Source organism: Microcaecilia unicolor, chromosome 5 (assembly GCF_901765095.1).
Source record: "Microcaecilia unicolor chromosome 5, aMicUni1.1, whole genome shotgun sequence".
Taxonomy (NCBI): Eukaryota; Metazoa; Chordata; class Amphibia; order Gymnophiona; family Siphonopidae; genus Microcaecilia; species Microcaecilia unicolor.
Window position 1 is genome coordinate 357,070,910 of NC_044035.1, and position 23,963 is coordinate 357,094,872.

Genomic DNA, 23,963 nt, shown 5'->3' on the forward strand with positions numbered 1-23,963 from the left:
TCATGACAATATTTTTTATAATAATTTTGTACAATTCATTATAACTTTTTTAACTTTATATATATTTAATCACGTTATTATTTGAACGAGTCAAAGATAATTCACAAGTTTGTACAATCCATGCCATCATTTTAGATAATGTTAGTCTATTATATTTATGCTTATTAAATATTTGTTAAATCAATATATATTTTTTAATATATTTTATTGTTTAATTTAGGTTATAAAGACCCCTGAAGCAGGCCATTGTGCCGAAACACGGCCGTGTCGGGTCGCTGTTATGTACATATAATTTTTTAAGTGAATAAATATAAAACAGTTGGTATCCTCATCCATTCTCCTCACTTTTTTGTTTCATCATTAGGTACAGCAGTCACCATGGTAGCAGCTGTCAAAAGCACATCTACCTTAGGGAACGCTCTATAATTCTCAACCTTCTTGGGAGACAAAGTGTACAGGTAATCAAGAGCCTTGGTCCATCCAAAGAGGACCATTGGGATTCTCCCACTCTACCATCATCATGTGGACGAAGGTCTTATGAATTGGAAAATGCTTTGGGGAATCGTGAGCCCTTCCAGCAGTGGGTCCCTCTCCTCGGGGTCTGCGATAGTATAGAGCCCTCAACACCTTGTCAGACAAAACAGCTCTTCTCTACAAAAGAGGTGGATCACATGGGACCACTCTTCCTTAGGTTCCTAAGGCAGAGGCCCTCAGAATACGAAACCACTGGGTAATGGAAATTCTAAAGGACATCCGAGTCCTCCTAGCCTCCAGGACCCTCAAATCTAACCTGCATCATTTGGCCCCTAAAGTGGGATCCTTGTCAAAGGGGGGGGAGCCCACCATCTGCCTGCAGGACCTGATTAACTGGACCAACCAAGCTCTGGAGTCCAAAATTACTCAACCTCCCTCTCCCGCATGTAGACAGACTCAAATAGGTCTGGGCGGAAGAACCACCCCCCCCCCCCCCCCCAACAGGACAAGAAGACTCCTTCTGCTGCTGAAACCCCACAGCAGAAGAAAAGGCTACCTACAACAAAATGGCAGCCGCTCCCAAAGCCTTGGAAGAGGTAGACATAGTGTCTGACCCACTGACCTCCCTAGGCCATTTCTGAAGTCAGAAATAGCTCACTGTACTGGGGCCAAACAGACCCGCAGCATCTGCTGGCCGGAATACCCAAGTATGTGGCAGGTGCGCACAGACTTGCCTTTCTGCTTGGGCCTGTCCCAGCCCAGAGTACCAGCATCTCTGCCGTTCACCAGCTATCTGAGAACGCTGGAACAGGGAAATCCCTTCTACAAGGGTAGAATGGATTTTCCTATGCATTTTTTTTCTTTTTTTTTAACAAGTTTCTTAAAGCTGCAATAGCAGCTTAAATAGGCTTATTCTCTTAAACTGGGAATAAATCTAGCCAGACCAATTCAACTAGAATTTTTTTTTTAATTTGTAGCCTGGGAGCTGCAGGAAAGCCCAGGAGAACTACACCCAAACAGGGTGTATGATCAAAGAGGGTGAGGGGATGGGGACCCACACTCCTGGGACCGAGCCAAAGCCTCACCTGGAGACACTAAAAAGTGACTACAGAGGATGGTTCCTCATTTTGAATGTTTTGCTGGAAGTGAATTTAAACAAGCATAAAACATTAATTTTTAATTGAAGTAGTAATATAAGCAGCCTTATCTATATGTGGATAATTGGAACATTACAGTTGTCGAACCTCAAATATTTTTTCAGCATCTCTACCAAGGAAATCATATTACAATAAGGAAAAATTTTAAAACGCAAATTACAACTACATATTAGATTTTCCACTCTTCCAATCTATTTTCAAGCAAAGTATTTCATTTCACCAAGTAGAATAAAGCTGTTTCCAAGGATTTAATATTCTCAGATTGATCATTTAAAATACATCTATGTGATATTAAATCAGTCTCTATAAGAAGTTACTAACTGCTGCTTCTCCTGTAAATGAACACAGCTGAGATTCACAGCCAGAGAGGATAGTCTCCATTTTAATTATTGCTTTCAACATTACTAAATTAGTGGCCTCCTTAATAGGTTCTGTAGTTGTTAACACAGAAGAATCTATACTTCCTACAAGAGAGACTGATTTTAGGGACACATTATCTGCTGATCTTGCATGTCCAAATTCAAAATCCAAGGCATTTGAACCTATATTATGGGGAGAGAACTCTATGATGACATTACCAATATCTCCTTCCCACTATTTTCATCTGTTTCCCTATTCAAAAAGCCCTCCTTCCACACCCACTTGTTAAAGTGGGCTAGACATTAGGGGGGGTTGGCCCAAAGAAGTGCCAGGTAGTTGGGGTGGTGAGTGGTGATCCAGACTTAAGGTTCTTCTGTGCTAACCAATTCTTGGCAAGGGAAATCTCCTCCTTGAGTGTGAGCTCCCAACTATATCTTTAGAAATGACACATGTCCATGGGTCCCTGTGTCAGAAAGGGCTGAACCGAGCCCACATTCTTTAGCTTCCCTTTCCTCTTAACCATATTAAATGAAAAAAAAAAATGAAATCCAATCCAATACCTTAGTAGGGATCTATAGAATCTTCTTGTCCTCAGCTTTGGGCACGTGACCACATTCCACAGATGGTCCAAGCTTTTATAAGGACTTCAGGGTGCCTTAAAATGTCAGACGCGGGGGAGGAAGTGACGTCACCGGGTGACATGGTTGCCTGAAAGCGGAGCTCCGTGTCACACATGGGGAAAAGACGATAAAAAGCCCGATCCGCGAACGGAGTAGCGGCCCATTAAGAGCGGAGGTGCAGGTGAAGGAGACAGCGTGAGAATCGAATGCAGGGAGAGTTGGAAAAGATCGATCTCTCCCGCTTTGCTTACTCGTCGACACCGCGAAGTAAAAACAAAATGGCGACCGTGCAATCAAATCGCCCAGAACAGGCGACGATTTTGCCCCGCACCGAACAGCTGCCTGGAACAGACCCTGAGTCAGGTGCAGATCAAGAGGGGACAGAAGAGGAGATGGGACCTGAGTGGCAGAAATGGCTACAAGAAATAAGGTCTGATCTTAAAGCCATGCGGAGTGAATTAATCAATATGGGGGCTGAATTAAAGGGCGAAATAAGGGAGCTTGGCACCAGAATTGAGGAAGCAGAGACCCGATTAGATGCCCACTCTGAATCGATAGAGACCCTAGAGCAGCGCACCACTGAGAGCCAGCAGGCGCAGCAGCAGATTTTAGACAAACTGGAGGACCTTGAGAACCGAAGCCGCAGAAGCAATCTGCGCTTTCGAGGATTACCGGAGTCCCCTGCATATCTGGACTGCGAGGACACTATACAGAGACTGGTGAGTGACCTGCTGGCAACGGGGGGCACTACAATGGAACCGGCATCGATTCTCCTGGAAAGGGCTCATCGAGCGTTGGGGTCCCCACGAGCGAATTTACCTAAAGATATAATTGTCTGCTTTCGGGATTACAAACTGAAGGAACAAGTGGCAAAAGCGGCACGGCAGACCCCAAACTTTAAATGGGACTCCTACGCAGTAGAAATATACCAAGACCTAGCTGCAACTACATTAAAGCGAAGGGCAGACCTGAAACCTGTGACCAGACGACTACAGGAATTGGGAATCCGATATAAATGGAGACACCCTTTTGCACTGGTCTTCTACAAGGAGGGAAAAATGCACCAAATCCGAACACTCGTAGAAGCGAGTGAGATCTTGCCAGTGGAGGACATGGCGGAGGCGTCCTCCTCGGTGGGGGCGGTAAAACGTGGTCCATCGAGGGGGCTGCCGCCAAAATGGCAACGAGTGGGTAAAGGCCAGAAGCGCCTGCAACGCCAAAAGTCGACCACCACAGTGCCATAAAAAGGGAACTTTGCCCTGCAGAGGACTGACAGATGAATGGAGAAAGCAGGGAAGAAACCCTTTGGACCAAAGTTTGGTGGAACAGCAAAAGACATGTCTGATCCTACTGAGAATTAGGGTGAAGTATATTAAGAGGTTGCATTTCATGTCCGTGAGTGACTTTGTTGTATAGTTGAACTGTTAAACTGTTATACTGTTATATTATCAAGATATGGGGCCCAAAAAGAGAGGGCATGGGGCATTGATCAACAGCACCTATGTGATCCTGTGATGACGCAGTAAAGTGTACATTCAACCAACACTTCTTCCTTAGATGCCCTTTGTGATGCACAGGGGCAGCATTAATAGGCAGGGGGGTGGGAGGGAAGAGGGGAGGGAGGGTAATGCAAGGTGGAGGAGGAAAGAGAGTTGGGTGAGAGCTGAGGAGGAAACACAACAATCTGGGACTAGGAAAGAAGGACAGAGGGTGGAATTAGATAAAGCATCAATATATTATATAGAGATATATGTAGATGAAAAATGCTAGATCTTAAGCTCCTGCTGCTTAATACCAGAGGCCTAAATATCCCCAGAAAGCGACAGCTCCTGTTTAGGGAAATGCTACGTCTACGCGCGGATGTGGTCCTAGTACAGGAGACCCATCTGCTGCCCAAATATGAATACTTATGTCGTCATAAAAAATTCCCGCACATATTCTTTGCCTCTAACGGGGCCAATACAAAGAGTAGAGGAGTGCTGATGGCATTCACGGGAGACAAGCCATGGAATATACAAAAAGTAATTAGAGATAAGGGAGGCAGATACCTTCTGGTAGTTGTTTCTTTAACAGGACGGGTCTATACACTAGTGAACGTTTATGGCCCCAATACCCAACAAGAGGGATTCTTAGCTGAGATAGATAAACTACTTCAACAACATATAGAGGGTTCCCTAATAGTGGGGGGGGATTTCAATCTTACTTTACAGTCCCATTTGGATAACTCTTCAGATGCTATACGGTATGGCCATCGGGATAGAACAAGACTACAAGAATTTATCAACCATTGGCATCTAATAGACCTGTGGCGGCAGGTAAATCCCCGAGAACGTAGCTATACATACTATTCCACAGTACACCAATCATTCTCTCGGATAGATTTTTGGTTAGGGGAGGCATCTGTGGCGGGAATGATGGGATCTCATCAAATACTACCTAGAACCTGGTCAGACCACTCCCCTATTCTTATGCAGCTAGTGTTGCCCACAGCACCGGAGGGAAAAAGAGGGTGGCGACTAGATGATACGCTCCTACAAGATCCGATTAATGTATTAAATATAGAAAATAAGATTAAAGAATATATTCAATTTAACGATACAGGAGAAGTGTCGCCTATTACGGTTTGGGAGGGATTTAAGGCGGTAATGAGAGGCCATCTAATTGCACTAAAGACATATGTTAGGAAACAAAAGATGTCCAAGGAAACAAACATTAGAAGACAATTAGAACAGGAGGAAGCTAGACTTCATCAGGGAGGAGGAGGGAATGAACAGTTAATTAGAGATAAAATACACCGGCTCCGGACCCAAGTATGTGAGTTGGAGCTGGCAGATTTGGCAGAAGACCTTCAAAAAGCACAGCAGATACATTATGAATTTGGGAATAAAGCTAGTAGACTTTTAGCTTTCAAATTAAAACAGCAAGCAACTCGCAATATAATCGCGAGTCTGAGGGATGAAGGAGGAGGGATTCACACAGAAACTGACTATATCGAGTCGGCATTCAGAGAATATTATAAGAGGCTATATGCGAATGGGGCAGAGATATCGCCAGCAGAGATAAAACAATATTTAGAGGACATTGAGCTTCCCAGACTGGAAACTAGCGCAAGTCAGGCGCTCTCACAACCTATCACATTGGAAGAGATTACATATGTTATCCAGAGGCTCCCGATGGGAAAGGCCCCGGGCCCTGATGGATTCACAAATAAATTTTACAAACGATTTGGGAAGCTCTTGGCCCCAATGCTGCTAAAGGTATTCCACTCGATAGACTCAGGCTCGGGACTACCGCCAACATGGGATCTAGCCAACATAACGGTTATTCATAAAGTAGGGAAAGACCCTCAATTGTGCGGATCCTACAGGCCAATTTCACTTTTAGGGATAGATTATAAGATCTTTACTAAGATCTTGGCTATACGGATGCAGAAGTACTTGCCCTTATTAATTCATCAAGATCAGGCAGGTTTCGTGCATGGCAGACAGACATTCGATAACATACGGAGAGCTCTGCATGTAGTCTTCCATGCGCGAGACACACAGTCTCCCCTATGTATTCTATCACTAGACGCTGAAAAAGCGTTTGATAGGGTGAGTTGGTCATTTTTGTTTGGAGTACTGGACAGAATGGGGTTCACAGGGCGACTGCTTCACTGGCTCCAGTTGATCTATAAGACTCCACAGGCCTCACTCCGAATAAACGGAAGACTCTCAGAGCCATTTCGCCTATATAGAGGGACACGACAGGGGTGTGCACTGTCCCCCCTGTTATTTGCAATAGTGATAGAGCCACTGGCAATGAAACTTAGATCACATCCAGATGTCAAGGGGCCGCGATTAGGAGGAGTGGAAACTCGAGCTCTCCTTTTTGCTGACGATGTTCTGCTTATGTTGCGGGACCCCATGACCTCATTCCCGAGAATACTGGAGATACTATCTGCATATGGAGAGGTCTCAGGATTCAAGATCAATTTAGATAAATCTGAGGTGCTAGATATAAACATTCCCCCAGAACAGAGATCCCAATTACAGCAGACTGCCCCATTCCGTTGGGCGCCGAAATATGTTCGGTACCTGGGGATTAATATTCCAAAACACATTGATGAATTGTTTCAGGTCAATTTCCCCGAGATGACACGACAGCTTTTTCGGGACTTGGAGAGATGGGAGGGTTTGCAATTGTCTTGGGTGGGAAGGATAAATGCGGTTAAGATGGTGATACTCCCGAGAATGCTATATCTTTTTATGGCACTACCGATCTCCATCCCTGATAGCTTTTTTCGAGGCCTCCAGAGAAGAATATTTTCCTTTATCTGGAAAAAAAGACCCCCGCGAGTCAGACGGGAAGTTCTATATCAGCCCAGAGAAAGGGGGGGGATGGGGGTCCCATCGTTTGCCACATATTTTCTGGCTGCGAATCTTAGAACATTGACGGCGTGGTTTACAGACACGGAAAAACTGGGAATACAGATGGAGCAAGGCTGGATGGCACCATTTCCACTAAAGGCTATACCATGGCTGGCTAAACAGGAGCTGGAAGTGCTAATTAAAAAATGTCCACCTTTGATACGATGGCCTCTACAAATTTGGTGTAAAGTTCGAGAACAATTCTTTCCAGGGCGTAGATATTTTCGACATATGTACCTTAGATTTGCTCCCCACTTTGGACCAGGCAGGCAAGATAAGGCCTACCTTACTTGGGAGGATATGGGACTGTGTACATTGGGACAAATGTGGGAGGATGACAAAACAGTAACATTAGAAGAACTCCATAGAGAATATGGGCTATCCCACTTACAGGCGTTCCAATATTACCAGGTGCGGGATTTTATAACCCGAAGAGCAAAAGGGGAGTTAAGTCTAGCTGACACTGGAATAGAAAGGGGAATGATGAAAGGAGGAGGTAGAGGAAGTATTTCCAGGCTGTATGGAGCGCTACTGGCATACTCTAATCCGATAGAGCATTATTTGGCAAAATGGGAGGAGGCCCTGGGGGTAACATACACGCCCCCACAGTGGAAATTAGCACTTAGGTCTTTACTTAAGGTATCGATTTCTAGTGCCATGATTGAAAGTGGACACAAAATATTATACTGCTGGTACTATACCCCCCATCGATTGGTAAAGATGTTTCGAACTGGCTCAGCTACATGCTGGCGACAATGTAATACAACAGGGGACATGTTCCATATTTGGTGGACCTGTAAACATGCTCAGGCTTACTGGATAGAGATACTGAAATTTATAAAAGATGTCACTGGAGTGACATACCCACTAAAGATGGAGCATTGTTTGCTGCATTTTAAACCTGAGGGGGTCCAGAACCCAGTACATCGATTCGCAGGACAGGTATTTGTGGCAAGCAAATTGATCCTGGCAGCAGCATGGAAACAACCGTCACTACCTGGTCTTGGAAAAGTTCTGCAGAAGCTAGACTATGTCAACCTGATGTCAAAGCTTACAGCATTGCGAACTGGTCGACTAGTACAACACCAAAAAACTTGGAAGCCATATGAACAATGGAAAGCCTCACATCAGCTCTCTGATCAATAAGGAATATAGGGAAAAATGGGAAAGACTAAGTTTGTTGCTTATCAGGGAGATGGGGGGAGGAAGGGAGGAGGGACTGGGGGGGAATAGCCATGTTATATGATAAATGAGAGTGTTCAAGACGGTTTGGCTAGCAATTATGATGTATTAGCAATGTGTTATATATTGTCAACGTTATATATGAAAATAATAAAATAAATGGTTAAAAAAAAAAAAAAATGTCAGACGCCAATATCAGGAGTTTCCCCACAGCACAACTTCCTCGCAGGCAGGCCCACCAATGTTCAGGCCAGGCTGCATATCTCTCTCTCCTCCAATCTCCTCTGCAGCTGTTCCAGGAGGAGGTTTGAAGAAAGGTCAAGAAGCAGACCTCACTACAATGCTTGAAACAACTATACATCAAACAAGTTTGAGAGGTACTTTGATGGCTACCTTATCAAACAGTACTGAAAGGGATTTAGTTTTGATTAATTTCCTTTATAAAGGACTGGCACACTTTCATGGCTCTCCTATTTATGTACTTCCTGATGGGTCCAAAAGACTCAAGTGATCTGTAGGGAATTTCTTAAATTGAGACCAAGCTGTTGGAATAACTTTCGTCTTGAAATTTCCCCCCTTTATGTTAGGTATATTTTCCAGGGAAAGATTATTTTTTTTTCAAGATCTAGCACACTTGGAAGAGTTATTGAGTGCCCAAAAGTTAAGACAACTAGAAACCTTTGATGAGAGAAGTTAATTTTGTTAGTATCATGTTGTGATATAGGGCATGATTTGCAAATAGGCTATTGTAATTGGCATCTTATTTGCTTCAATACTTCTATTTTCTTATTCTTTTCTCTCTCCTCCCAATTTTGCTTTTTTTTGTAAATTCCTTTATATTGGGAAGTTGATAATTTTGCTGTATATAGTGTAATTTCTAAGTAATGTTCCTGCATATAATACACTTTTTTGTATTGTAATTAGTTTTTGGAAAAATCAGTAACAAAAAAAAAACATTAATATAATAAAATAATTTTTGCATAACAAAACACCCTAACTTCATATTGAAGTCCTTTGTAAACAGTAATAAACGACTACATTTAAAAACTTGGTAACACTGTGTTTATAAATATACTGGCAAGCTGCAGAACAGAATTCAAAATAAAGTTAGTAGAACAGGTGAGAGTAAAAACTAGAGACATAAACCTGAGAATCTGTACTAAACATAATGGTAATACTAATCCCCAGAGGTTTGAGATTATCACAATGCCACTCATCTCTAGCACTATCACATGCACAGCAGATACAAATTCAGCCTGGACCTGCTTTCTAACTTCTGAATGGCAGTACAGCAGCACAAATAGTGAGAAACAGTTTGATATACTAGCCTGCAGAGAGACTGTGAGACTGTTTAGATACAAGCCTATCTCATGGCTCTACAAAAAAAAAAAAAAGGAGGCAAATTTGCATATAAACAGGGGTTTTCACTTCTCCCTCCCCCAACCCCTATGTGCTAGCTTTCTACTGAGAATCCATAATCTTACTTTTGTTTTTATCTCTTTAGCTCCTGGATTAAAAAGCCAGTTATGCAATTTCTATTCAAGATCTCTTACCATGGGAATATCTTTGTTGTCCATGACAGGAATAGAATATGGAAGACCCCAGACAGCTGTTATACTTATGGGAGCGGGTGAGGGGTAGGGGTCTCCACAATATGCGGTCAGTTAATACAGGTATTATTCTCTTTCACAACTCTGAGAACACAAGTGGTCAATACTGACTCGCAATTCAATAATTCACACAATGGAACCTTTTTAAAATATTATTACATTGCGTTTTTTTACCAGCTCTGAAACATGTCTCACATCAATATTCAAGTTCTTGTGAAATCTCACAACAACAAAGGATAATATAGACAGAAACTTACATATTCCTAAGGGAACATTTCAATGGAATACTGGCCGGAATGCTCTTTCTGATTTTTTTCTTTCTGTCTGTACCAGAAGCCCTATGAAGCAAAAGAGAAGAAAGATTATATGAAGCAGACATTGAAATAAGCACCTTCCCGTGGAAACTAAATTCTGCAACAAAGAGTCACAACATCAGGTAGACCAGTGATGGCGAACCTATGGCACGCGGGCCAGAGACGGCACGCAGAGCCCTCTCTGTTGGCACGCGCGCCGCCGGTCGCCTCAGCCCGTTCCAGCCCTCCGTCGTCCCTCCCACCCACCCAGCGTCAAGCATTCCTTCCTCCCTCCCTCCCACCCACCACCAGCCCGCCCGGCCTCCATCCCTCCCTCCCTCCGAGCATGAAATTTAAAAGCCTTCCCTCCGAGTTAAGGCGGCGTCAGCAGTAGCAGCGAAAAGCGTGCTACTGGTTCGGCGCGCCTTCAGCCTTCCATCTCTCAAACTCTGGTCCCGCCCTAACAGGAAATGAGGGCGGGACCAGAGTTTGAGAGACAGAAGGCTGAAGGCGCGCTGAACCAGCAGCACGCTTTTCGCTGCTACTGCTGGCGCCGCCTTAACTCGGACAAGGGAAGACTTTTAAATTTCGTGCGCGGAGGGAGGGAGGGAGGGATGGAGGCCGGGCGGGCTGGTGCCGGGAGGGAGGGAGGAATGCTTGACACCGGGTGGGTGGGTGGGTGGCCTGGTGCCTGCTGCCGGGTGGGTGGGTGGGAGGGAGGGAGGGAGGCCTGGTGCTGCTGCCGGGTGGGAGGGAGGGAGGGAGGCCCGGTGCCGCTGCCGGGTGGGAGGGAGGCCTGGATGGGTGGCCTGGTGCTTGGGTGCGAGGGAGGCAGGCCTGGTGCTTGGGAGGGAGGCCTGGTGCTTGGGTGCTTGAGAGGGAGGCCTGGTGCTTGGGTGGGAGGCATGGTGCTTGGGTGCTTGAGAGGGAGGCCTGGTGCTTGGGTGGGAGTGCTGGGTGGGTGGGTGGCCTGGTGCTTGGTGGGAGGGGAGGCATAAGTACATAAGTACATAAGTACATAAGTAGTGCCATACTGGGAAAGACCAAAGGTCCATCTAGCCCAGCATCCTGTCACCGACAGTGGCCAATCCAGGTCAAGGGCACCTGGCACGCTCCCCAAACGTAAAAACATTCCAGACAAGTTATACCTAAAAATGCGGAATTTTTCCAAGTCCATTTAATAGCGGTCTATGGACTTGTCCTTTAGGAATCTATCTAACCCCTTTTTAAACTCCGTCAAGCTAACCGCCCGTACCACGTTCTCCGGCAATGAATTCCAGAGTCTAATTACACGTTGGGTGAAGAAAAATTTTCTCCGATTCGTTTTAAATTTACCACACTGTAGCTTCAACTCATGCCCTCTAGTCCTAGTATTTTTGGATAGCGTGAACAGTCGCTTCACATCCACCCGATCCATTCCACTCATTATTTTATACACTTCTATCATATCTCCCCTCAGCCGTCTCTTCTCCAAGCTGAAAAGCCCTAGCCTTCTCAGCCTCTCTTCATAGGAAAGTCGTCCCATCCCCACTATCATTTTCGTCGCCCTTCGCTGTACCTTTTCCAATTCTACTATATCTTTTTTGAGATACGGAGACCAGTACTGAACACAATACTCCAGGTGCGGTCGCACCATGGAGCGATACAACGGCATTATAACATCCGCACACCTGGACTCCATACCCTTCCTAATAACACCCAACATTCTATTCGCTTTCCTAGCCGCAGCAGCACACTGAGCAGAAGGTTTCAGCGTATCATCGACGACGACACCCAGATCCCTTTCTTGATCCGTAACTCCTAACGCGGAACCTTGCAAGACGTAGCTATAATTCGGGTTCCTCTTACCCACATGCATCACTTTGCACTTGTCAGGCCTGGTGCTGGGTGGGTGGGAGGCCTGGTGCTGGGTGGGTGGGAGTGCTGGGTGGGTGGCAGGCCTGGTGCTTGGTGCTGGGTGGCAGGCCTGAGTGGGTGGCCTGGTGCTGGGTGCCTGGTGCTAGGTGGGTGGGAGGGAGGCCTGCCTGCCTGGTGCTGGGTGGGAGGGAGGCTGGACATTTGTGGCTGGAGGGGAAAGGAGGGTGGCTGGACATTTGTGGCTGGAGAGGAGAGGAGGGTTGATGGACATGGATAGAGGACAAGAAATGAAGAAGAAAAGAGGAAAGTAAAGAAATAAATGGAAAGGAAGCCCTGGAAACGGAGTTAAAAGAACAGATAGAGAGCAGCAGAATCAGCGACTAGGACCAATATGGATAGAAAAACAAAATCACCAGACAAAAAGGTAGAAAAAATCATTTTATTTTCATTTTAGTGTTTGGAATATGTCCAATTTGAGAATTTACATCTGCTGTCTTATTTTGCACTGGGTATACTGGAGCTGTAACAACTTACAGAAATGATTTATAATGAAAGAAAATCATGTTATTTTTTTCTCCTATACTAGTATAATATTTTCAATGATGTCTGTTTATATGCACCATGGCTGGTGTAAGGGTGTGTGGCTAACATAGGGGTGGAGTCATATGTGGTGACCCCGCCCATAATGAGTACCAGCACTTCGCGATAAATAGATTTTGGGTTGCTGTTTGGGCACTCGGTCTCTAAAAGGTTCGCCTTATGAGGTAGACTCATAAGGAAAGGTGGTAGATCTAGAAACAAGCTTCAAACTAAAAGTAGACCAAAAAAAAGTAATACATAGTAACATAGTAGATGACGGCAGAAAAAGACCTGCATGGTCCATCCAGTCTGCCCAACAAGATAAACTTATATGTGCTACTTTTTGTGTATACCATACCTTGATTTGTACCTGTCCTTTTCAGGGCACAGACCGTGTAAGTCTGCCCAGCACTATCCCCGCCTCCCAACCACCAGCCCCGCCTCCCACCACCGGCTCTGGCACTGACCGTATAAGTCTGCCCAGCACTATCCCCGCCTCCCAACCACCAGCCCCGCCTCCCACCACCGGCTCTGGCACTGACCGTATAAGTCTGCCCAGCACTGTCCCCGCCTCCCGCCACCGGCTGTGCCACCCAATCTCGGCTAAGCTCCTTAGGATCTATTCCTTCTGAACAGGATTCCTTTACAGCAGGAGGTAAGGGTTGGGCTCTGAATAGGGGACAAACCATTTGTTTGTAACTTTCCTCAGGTGCTGACCTGAACCTGAACCAAACTCCTGCAAAAGTAAAGTAAATTCTGACCTTTTAAATTCCAAACTTCTCAACTTCTGGCTATAGGTGAGATACCTGATATTCTCTTTAATTTAATGTTTATTGCTTAATTAATTAATTTACCCTGTGAAACCTCTTATTTTCTTTCTTTCTCTTCCTGCCAAGCTCTGATAGAGAGGGAGGCTGCATTGCATTGCATTGAGGCTCTAAAGTGCATTTTACATTGTTGAAACTGATATAATTATTGGGAATATATAGATTTATATTACAAGGAAAGTTTTATATTCTAGGGCAATTTTGAAAGTTAAATCAATTGAAAATTCTTTGACCAGACTGTACCATTTCTGGTCCCATCCAGAGAATTTCCTTGATAACAGCATTTAGCTGACACATGTTTTCCATTCCCTCCCGGGTGTCCACTCCATTACAGATCTTAGTATCATCCGCAAATAGGCAAACTTTACCTTCTAACCCTTCGGCAATGTCACCCACAAATATATTGAACAGAATCAGTCCCAGAACCGATCCTTGAGGCACACCACTACTCACCTTTCCCTCCTCCGAGCGAATTCCATTCACCATCACCCTCTGGCTTCTGTCCGTCAACCAGTTCCTAATCCAGTTCACCACTTCGGGTCCTATCTTCAGCCCATCCAGTTTATTTAAGAGCCTCCTGTGGGGAACCGTGTCAAAAGCTTTGCTGAAATCTAAGTAGATTACGTCCATAGCTCATCCCTGATTCAATTCTCCTGTCACCCAATCAAAGAATTCAATGAGATTCGTTTGGCACGATTTCCCTTTGGTAAAACCATGTTGTCTCGGATCTTGCAACTTATTGGCTTCCAGGAAATTCACTATTCTTTCCTTCAGCATCGCTTCCATTACTTTTCCAATAACTGAAGTGAGGCTTACCGGCCTATGGTTTCCAGCTTCTTCCCTATCACCACTTTTGTGAAGAGGGACCACCTCCGCCATTCTCCAATCCCTCGGAACCTCTCCCGTCTGCAAGGATATATTACACAAATCTTTAAGAGGACTCGCCAGAACCTCTCTGAGCTCCCTCAATATCCTGGGGTGGATCCCATCCGGTTCCATGGCTTTGTCCACCTTTAGCTTTTCAAGTTGTTCATACACACTCTCTTCCGTGAACTGTGCTCTATCCACTTCAATCTCATTTGTACTTTTTGCACTCCATCGCGGTCCTTCTCCAGGATTTTCTTCTGTGAAAACAGAACAAAAGTATCTATTTAGCAAATTTGCTTTTTCTTCATAGTTATCCACATAGCGGTTCGCAGTCTCACAATTCCCTTTTTAATCATTCTTCTTTCACTAATATACCTGAAGAAATTTTTGTCACCCCTTCTTACATTTCTAGCCATTTGTTCTTCCGCTTTCGTGAGATGTATCTCTCTCTTGGCTTCTTTCATTTTCATCCTGTATTCCTCCTCGTGTTCCTTTTCTTGAGTTTTTTTGTATTTCTGGAACGCCAACTCTTTAAGCCTTTATTTTCTCAGCCACTTGCTTGGAGAACCATATCGGTTTCCTTTTTCTCTTGCTTTTATATACTTTCCTTACATAAAGGTTCGTGGCCCTATTTATAGCTTCCTTCAGCCTGGACCACTGTCCTTCCACTTCTCGTATTTCCTCACAGCCCATCATCTCCTTCCTCAGGTATTCCCCCATTTTACTAAAGTCAGCATGCTTGAAATCCAAGACTTTAAATTTTGAGTGGCCGCTCTCCACTTTAGCTGTAATATCAAACCAAACCGTTTGATGGTCACTGCCGCCCAGGTGGGCACCCACTCGAATATTTGACATGCTATCCCCATTCGTGAGCACCAGATCCAGCGTCGCTCCCTCCCTCGTGGGTTCCGTCACCATTTGTCTGAGCAAACATCTTTGGAAAGCATCTACGATCTACTACTACTACTACTATTATTATTATTATTATTATTATTATTATTATTATTAAACATTTCTATAGCGCTACTCTCTACTTCTTTCCGATTCTGCAGACAGAACCTTCCAATCTACATCCGGCAGATTGAAATCTCCCAGCAACAGCACCTCTCTCTTGTTTCCCAACTTTGGCCAAAGACCTCAAGGAGCAGTAGTGAGATTTGCACCAGGCTCCCCTGGTTCTCACTCCACTGATCCAATCACTAAAACTGCTCCTCCACTTCCTCCATGGTTTTTTTTTTTTTGTAACACAGACATGCAGTGCTCCCATCGATGTCCCAAGGCCTGAAGCACAGCAAAAAGGACCCATCACCCTGGGTCCACGCTACCCAGGGACACAGTCGCACCCCCCCCCCACCTCCCCCCCCAAAGCAGGGCACGGCAGCAGCAGCAGCACCGGCCTGCCAGACTCACTGTGTTGCCTGCGACTCCTCATCTTCTGAGTAGACTGGTTTCTAAGCAGGCTCATACACAGAGGAAAAACAGGGAAAAGGCGCAGAACATCCCAGGGGAAAGGCATGACAGGGACCCAGCACCACCAGGTTTGTCTGCTCAACTGCTCACTCTGCTCAACTGGGAACCAGTTGACCAACTGGACCAGGAGCAAGGCCTCATAACCAGAGACAGAGGAAGTCTGGTCTACCCACCTGCTGGAGATAGAAGATACTGAGGAGCTGAGCTGCTAGCAGGGAGCTATGTAGTGGTGCTCAGTTCTGTATTTTCTATCTCCACCTGCTGGTCAATGGACATAACTACCCACTCGTCCTGGAATAGTGGGAATGAACGTAATGGAAATCGCCACACTAATTTTTTTTTTTTTGAGAGGAAGGAGGGCCCAATTGCCAAATGATAGAAATACTAGCAGCCCATAAGGCAACCACGGAAGTGGGTAAGGAGGGGAAGGGACCTGGCACCACTAGGTATACCACAACAGATCCAACGAGCCACAGAAACCCCAACTCAACTAAACCTGAGGGAACAGGCTAGAAGCAAGCAACAAACCATCACAGCAGCATGGCCCTTGCCACATGACTGCCACAAATGTTGGCCTGAATGTACTGGATATCCCACCGAAAGGGCCATACGAATCTGCTGCTCCACCTTCTTGTCACAAAACTCCTTTAGAGTTCAGCCCTCTTGGACCAACACAGCAGTCGCCTTAGTGACTGCTGTGACCAGAGAGTCCATCTTCCTCATCCAGAGCAAAAGGTATAAAGGTGATCCAGAGCCGTGGCACCTCTAAGGGGACCATCCGGATTTTCCTACTCCGCCATCATCATGTGGATAAGAGCCTTATTATTTAAAATATTTATATTCCACTCAGTCCACAGTTCCTAGTGGATTACAATAATAACATACGTAATTAAAACAACCAAGTACTTAACATATGGTAAAAAGTAAAAAATAAAACAAATTCACAAATCATTCAAAACAAACTCCACGTCATGTCACAATTAACAATCAACAGCTAGTCCTTTACTCAGCTCATACGAAAATATTTTCTGAAATAAGCCTTAAGCTGCTTCCTAAAGGAGAGATATGGAGCAATTTCAACAGGCAATTAGTTCCATAAAGTGGGATCCATTAATTGAAATGTAGAAGACCTAAGGCTAAGTAAAATAACAGTATGAAAACAAGGAATTTCCAGAAGAAATTTATCAGATCGTACACAAAATTGAGGGTGTGTCATTTTTAGTCAAAATCTTAAAATGAATCCTTTTATCAATCGGCAACCAATGAAGAGAAGTCAAGATCATTGATCAAATCTTGAGGTTTGAGCAATTAGATAAGCTGTAGAGTTCTGAGCTACCTGCTAAGATTTTAGCGCAGGCTGGCCAACCAATCAGCAAAGCAATGCAATAAACAAAATGTGGTTACATGAAACTCTACAGCAGGGATATCCAACCTTGGCCATTGCCAGGTCAGGTTTTGGGAATTTCCCCAATGAAAATGCCCAGTTGGCAGTTACTTTTCCTTATTTTAAGTAAGATTTGTTAAGTTTTTGAATAAAGAATATTTTTAAAATTTAGATATAAAGATTGGATATGATTGTGTTTGATTTTAAATATTAGATATTGTTAAATCATTTTATAGATAGATAACCCATCTTTTGAGATATCAATGAATATGTATGAGATCTATTTGCATACAATGGAGGCAATGCATGCAAATAAGATCTTACACATATTCACTGGGAAACCCCCCAAAACCCAACTGGATTGCAGCCCTCCAGAATGCTCTTCTATACAGCATTGTCCAAAAATTACTGATATAACAAATCTCTCAGTCTCCTGCCAGAGTTTCCCAGCACACAGTACGGTACACACTAGACATCCACAAGGAGTACGCGCTCAGTACGCAGCTCCCAGCAACAGCTTGAATCTCTCTCCCTCCCCCCCCTTCAACAGCAGTTACAGTCACAGCTGGTGCAGAAACGTGCGTCTTAGCTTCAGCAAGTGTGCCCTGCCTTCCAGTGCAATATACCTATAAATCAGGCTCCAGTGATTATCCCAAATAGCTATCCACAAAACATGTCATGCATCCACCACTATTTAGGACTAATAATTCTCAAACATATATCATTTGCTAACCTCTTAACTAATAGACCTCAGCAGCACCACTCCGAGCTCAGATTTGCCAAATGGGTTCACTGAAATAGGAGGCAAGCTAAGGGCCTACACAATGAGATTAAAGGTTATGTGGTAGAGCTACAGCATGAAGTGGTTAATCTGGGAGCACGTGCAACTCACCAGCTTGATTGCAAAAGCAGAACAGATCATCTCACAGACAAAACTGAAGATCTGGGAACAGGTCCAAGTGCAACAAACTGAGTATTAGAAGGGTCCTGGAGAGCAAGGAGTACATTGATTACTGCACAGTGCCAACATGGCCTGTGCAGCAGCAGTTTTTTGTTTGTTTTTTTAGGGGGGGGGGGGGGTGCAAGTTCTAGGACATTTATTATTTATTTATTGGGATTTATTGACCACAGGTACAGTTTAACATAAAGCTTCCAATTTTGTTAAAACAATAGTAAAATGACCAAGTATAACCATAAATACAATAAATGAAGTAAACTTGAAAACAGCAAACTGAAACCTAATAATGGGACTACCAGGAAACAAGATCAAAAATATACACATCTGACAGATGAAACGGGACAGAGCCCACCAGGTAATGAGACGAGCACCAGCCAGAAAAATTTCCCAACAGATCTAATAGTCTCTACTCATGAAAGAACAGACCTTGTTTTGGGATCTTGCCAGGTACTTGTAACCTGGATTGGCCACTGTTGGAAACAGGATGCTAGGCTTGATGGACCTTCGGTCTGTCTCAGTATGGCAACGCTTATGTTATGTTCTTATTCATAAAGCTAGTATAATGGAAAGAAATATATTCTTTGAAATTGCACATAGAAATCCCTACCCTTGTACTAGGGGTGGAGAAAAATGACATGCTTTACTAGAAATGCAAAGAGCGAAAAGTGCCCTGAAAATGCAAAAAACAAAACCTTTTTTAAAAAATAAATAAAAACCTAGGAGACACATGTTCCCTCTCTCCGTGGACATGATGAGATAAGCAGAATAAAATGTTTTGTACTTTTTGGGATCTTGACAGGTATTTGTCACCTGGATTGGCCACTGTTGGAAACAGGATGCTGGGCTTGATGGACCTTCAGTCTGTCCCATTATGGCAACACTTATGTACTTCATTATGTGCTTTCTCATCATCTGTCTTAAATGTATAAATTATATTAAACGAGTCCACATATAGTTAACTTAGCTTTCAAAAATATTCCTGAAGAACAAATCAGCAAGGAGATCGTGTTATCCAACACGCGCCGTGCCGTGTTTCGTCTCATGGCTTTCTCAAGGATATGCCCCTTATGCCGCAGCCATCAAAGTCGCTGCTATGTTTTCATGACTGCTGAGATCTATTAGTTAAGAGCTTAACAGATGATATATGTTTGAGAATTATTAATCCTGAAAAGTGATGGATGCATGACACTGCCTTCCACTGCAGTATTTTGCAACACAGTTTCCTTTGACACCCCCTCTCCCAACTGGAAAACAGCATGCCTTGAGCTTCCTGCCAAATCCCCCCCTCATAGGAAAAGTGTGTCTCAAGCTCTGTGCTGAAACCCTAGGCCCTGCAGGCAAGCCGTAAACCTCATGATGTACTTTTTTCTGTCCTCCATCACCCCCAGGCGTGCAGAGCTTCCTGATACGACTGCCCCTGCCCTTCCCTGTAGGAAAACATAACTTTCCTCTGGGCCTCCACTAACCCATACAGCTTTATGCAGACTCCCCTCCCCCCCTCCCCCCCCCAAATCTCAGGCAGGAACCACACCTTCTGGCCTTCACTGACCCCAAGGCTGTGCATTTGGGCATGCCACTGCCAAAAAGGAGCACCTTTCCCTGGCTTCCTCTAAACCCCAGGCTGTGCAGTTGGGAACAGGAGACCTAATCCCATCTGTGTAGCAGCCTTGGCTCCTGTTTGTGCTTCAGATTTTCCAGTCTCACTGCTGGGTAAGAATTTAAAAAAAAAAAAAAATACTGTGAGGTTGGGATGAGATGAGAAGGTACAGCAAGATAGATGGTGGTGGGCATTGGCGGTCGGTGGCCCAACTGTTTGGGGAGGCTAAAGGGGGCGGGGTTATGGGTGGTGCCAGGGGGTGGGGCTTACATCCATAATTGTTTGACAACACACAGGAAAAATAAATAAAAGTAAAATAGTCAATTAATACCTTTAACAATTCAACATCAGATCCTCCAAAATATTATAAAACCATGTCTGATGGTATGACAAACTAAAATTAATTTAAAGTGTTGATGTCACCTTAGTACAGCCAACACACAATCTCTCCACTGCAAAACACTATACACAAACTTGTGCAAAAACACACTCAGAAACTTACCAAACCATAACAGCACTAATTCCAAGGACAGGACGAGCTACAATCTTATGCGTGGAAAGGCACTGTAATTACACCAGGCTCTAAAACACCAATACACTACCTCGTGAAAAAAACAAAACAAAAAGGGCTGCAAATGCTACACGCTAGCAGGATACTGCACCTTGATCACACATGAAAAACACATGACAACCGATATGAAGGCAAAATACTGAACTGGAAAGTTACCTCAAGAAGTCAGACTCAGCATGCAGCAATACTAGAAAAATTGAAACTTACATGCAAAATATCACAGATGCACATTTCCAAAAGCTGACATATTCCAATTAATACGTTCTGAATAAAATACTTTTTTCTACCTTTCTGAGCATTCAGTTTTTCTATTCGCTTTGGTCCCAGTGTCTTCTGTTTTATGGTGTCTTCTTTCCATTTGATATTCTTTCACTCACCATGTCTACCATCCTACTGTGTCCTTATGCGTTCTGTCTACCATCTGTGGCACCCTGTCTCTATCCTTCCTCCAGTTGCAGCATCTGCACTCAAAGCGTTCCGATCCAGTCCTTAAATTCAGCAGTTTCCCCTCCATCCATATTCAGCATTTCTTCTCACTCCCCTTCCCTCCCTCCATTCATCCATCTATGTCCAGCAACTCTTCTCGCTCCCCTGCCCTCCCCTCCATTCATCCATCCATCCGTGTCCAGCAACTCTCCTCCCTCCCCTGCCCTCCATCTATATCTAGCAAATCTCCTCTCTCCCCTGGAACCTCCAACCATCCATCTAGCAAAATCTCCTCTCTCCCCTGCCCACCCCTACATGTCCAGTGATTTCTCTTCTCTTCTCTCCCCTGTCCCGTCTACCCCCCTCTCTACTAATCCTTCCATCCGTTTTCCCTCTTTATCTCCCCATCCTTCTGTCTTCCTCTTCCCTCTCTCTCGCCATATCCTTCCATTCGTCTTCCCCCTCTCCCAATCCTGCCATCCGTCTACCCCCCTCTCTCCCGATCCTTCCATCCAATGTCTCTCTCTCTCTCCCCTTCTTTCCATCCAGTGTCTAGCTCTCTACCCTTTTCCATTCATCAATCCCCCCTCTCTCCCCCCATCCTTCAATGTTTCTTCTCCTGTTAGTTTCTCTCCCTACCCTTCCTTCCAGCGTCTTCCCTCTTTAACCCCCCCCCCCCCCACTTTCTCCTCATTTTCAGCAGCTTCTCCCTTTCTCCAGGACTCCAGCCCTTCTCCATGTCCCCCCTCCTTCTCTCCTCATCTTCCCACTTGCTACATTATACCTGCCTAGTGCCTCCCACTCCCCCTTCCACCCGGTATTAATTTGTTGGCCACTGCTGCTTCTCCGCTTCAGCAGCAGCGCCCCGACAAAAAAAAAAAAAAAAAAAAAGGTAACACGAGTTACACGCCCCCAAAGCAGGAATCAGCTGGGAGTACCGACACTACTCAGCTGCAACCGCATTGGAGCCCCCAAGAGTGTTGGGCAGGAACTGCAGACAGATTAGAAAACCGTCCAGCCACCGGAGAGATAATCACCTGACAGGGGCCACACACCCATACAAGACGAGATGCTCTTACATAGATTCCAACGCCCTTTCGCAGTTACGAACCTTTGCCCTTTGCAACCTCAAACGGATTTTACAACTGTAAAGATGGGATGGCTCCACGGGGCACTGCATCCTATTTCAGTGGCAGCAGAGGAGCAGAACTGTGCACCTGGTTTCCTGATGAGAACTTGCTAGGTAAAGATGGGGTCAGACGATGCAGAATGGCTTCCTGCTTTAAAAAAATATATAAATGTGGGGAAATACGAGGAGAGGCTTCACGTAGAGGAGGAATATTTTCTAGTACGTTTTGCTAATTCCTTTCATTGTAGTGTACAGTGATCCGTGCCAGTTTCGGCTCTGGCCAGTTCTTTCGGGCCGTGCTACGTGGAAAAAGTTTGGTTTAGGGCACTGCTCGCAGTGAGCCTTGCGGCAGGCAAACAGATAATGCATTTATCAGCAGCAGCCTGTGTATGTAAGGAATGCACCTAGGAAGAAGGGATGGGGAGGAGATCGATCCCTGGTGGGTCCCAGAATCCCTCCCTGCCTCGTTGCAACTTCTGCACTTTCTCTGGACTGCTGCCTGGGCTCGTGTCACGTGCATTTCCCGATCTGCGCCTCCAGACACGTATATAATGCCAGTAAGTGTCACTGCCTGCCCCGGCCACTTCCCCCTCCAAGAAAAGGGTAAATAATCTGTCGTTTCCTTGAAGGAGCTGATAGCGGGAAGTAATGTTTAACTTTAGAACAGCAACAGACCAACAGCTGAAACAAGCGCAGGGCTGTACCGTAGCAGCTTTCATTCAAGCATGGGCTGTCGGCACTGCAATCGCTCCTCTCTGTCCCCGGAGCAGAGCAGGAAGTCGATAAGTCAACTTCCTGCTCCTCCAGGGGTAGAGAGAGGAGCGGCTGCAGCGCCGACAGTCCATGCTTGAAGGCTGCCAAGGCCCCGCTCTTTCCTCTTTACATTTTCTGTTACTTTTTTTTTTGTTGTTGCACTGAAGAGGAGAAGAGGAGACTTTCCTGCTTTGGCGGGAGTGCGGGAGATGACCCGCCAAAGCGGGAGTCTCCTGACTTAGCAGGTCTGGGTCTGTGTTGGGTGGGTGAGCGGGCCTCGGGGCTGGAGAGAAAGTGGCTGCTCCAGTGGCTACATTTGGCCCCCCCAAACTACGCCCATGGGCGGGGAACGTAACAGCTGGGCTGGGGAGGCTTAGCCTCCCCAAGCCTCATAGGGGCGCCTATGGTGGTGGGGAGAGGAAAGGGCAAGATACAGAGGAGAGATTTAGGAGTAGCAAAAGGGGAATGGCCAGGATGGGAAAAGGGCAGGAGGGGAGAAAATACAAAATAAGGGTGTGAAATGAAGTGTGGGAAAACAGAAGAACATAGAGAAGGCATGATAAGGCAGAGAGAAGGGAGTGTGTGAGAGGTAGGGAAGTCTCAGGTGAATGAAGCTGCTGAGCAGAGGGAAGGCCCCATAGTGGCCATAGGCAGCCTGTGGTGATCACTGCAGTTGCATGAAGTGATATTTACAGCACGGGATTCAGTAGATGTTTGTTTGTAATTTATTAAAAAAAAAACAATAGGAAGAGCTTTGCGGACCCAGCATATCAGGATGAAGGGCTGTCACTGTTGGTGGTCATCACCTCTTGAGGGGAGATGCTAGAAACAGGAACAGACTGGGGCACAGAAGAAAAAAGCTGAACATGGGGGAAAACTGGGGAACAAAGGCAAGAGATGCTGAACACTACTACTACTACTACTACTACTACTATTTAGCATTTCTATAGCGCTACAAGGCATACACAGCGCTGCACAAACATAGAAGAAAGACAGTCCCTGCTCAAAGAGCTTACAATCTAATAGACAAAAAATAAATAAAGTAAGCAAATCAAATCAATTAATGTGGACGGGAAGGAAGAGAGGAGGGTAGGTGGAGGTGAGTGGTTACGAGTCAAAAGCAATGTTAAAGAGGTGGGCTTTCAGTCTAGATTTAAAGGTGGCCAAGGATGGGGCAAGACGTAGGGGCTCAGGAAGTTTATTCCAGGCTTAGGGTGCAGCGAGACAGAAGGCGCGAAGTCTGGAGTTGGCAGTAGTGGAGAAGGGAACAGATCAGAAGGATTTATCCATGGAGCGGAGTGCACGGGAAGGGGTGTAGGGATGGACGAGTGTGGAGAGATACTGGGGAGCAGCAGAGTGAGTACATTTATAGGTTAGTAGAAGAAGTTTGAACAGGATGCGAAAACGGACAGGGAGCCAGTGAAGGGTCTTGAGGAGAGG

The 23,963-nt window shown here is 45.2% G+C and overlaps 1 protein-coding gene across 1 annotated transcript in view; it reads right to left on the reverse strand.

Moving 5' to 3' along the window:
• LOC115471371 (ankyrin repeat domain-containing protein 11-like) overlaps positions 1-23,963 on the reverse strand; it is a 241,998-nt gene that overhangs the window by 154,197 nt on the left and 63,838 nt on the right. The window contains exon 2 of the mRNA XM_030205069.1: positions 10,070-10,150. The gene's annotated coding sequence lies outside the window, so the exon portion shown is untranslated. The remainder of the gene's footprint in view (positions 1-10,069; positions 10,151-23,963) is intronic.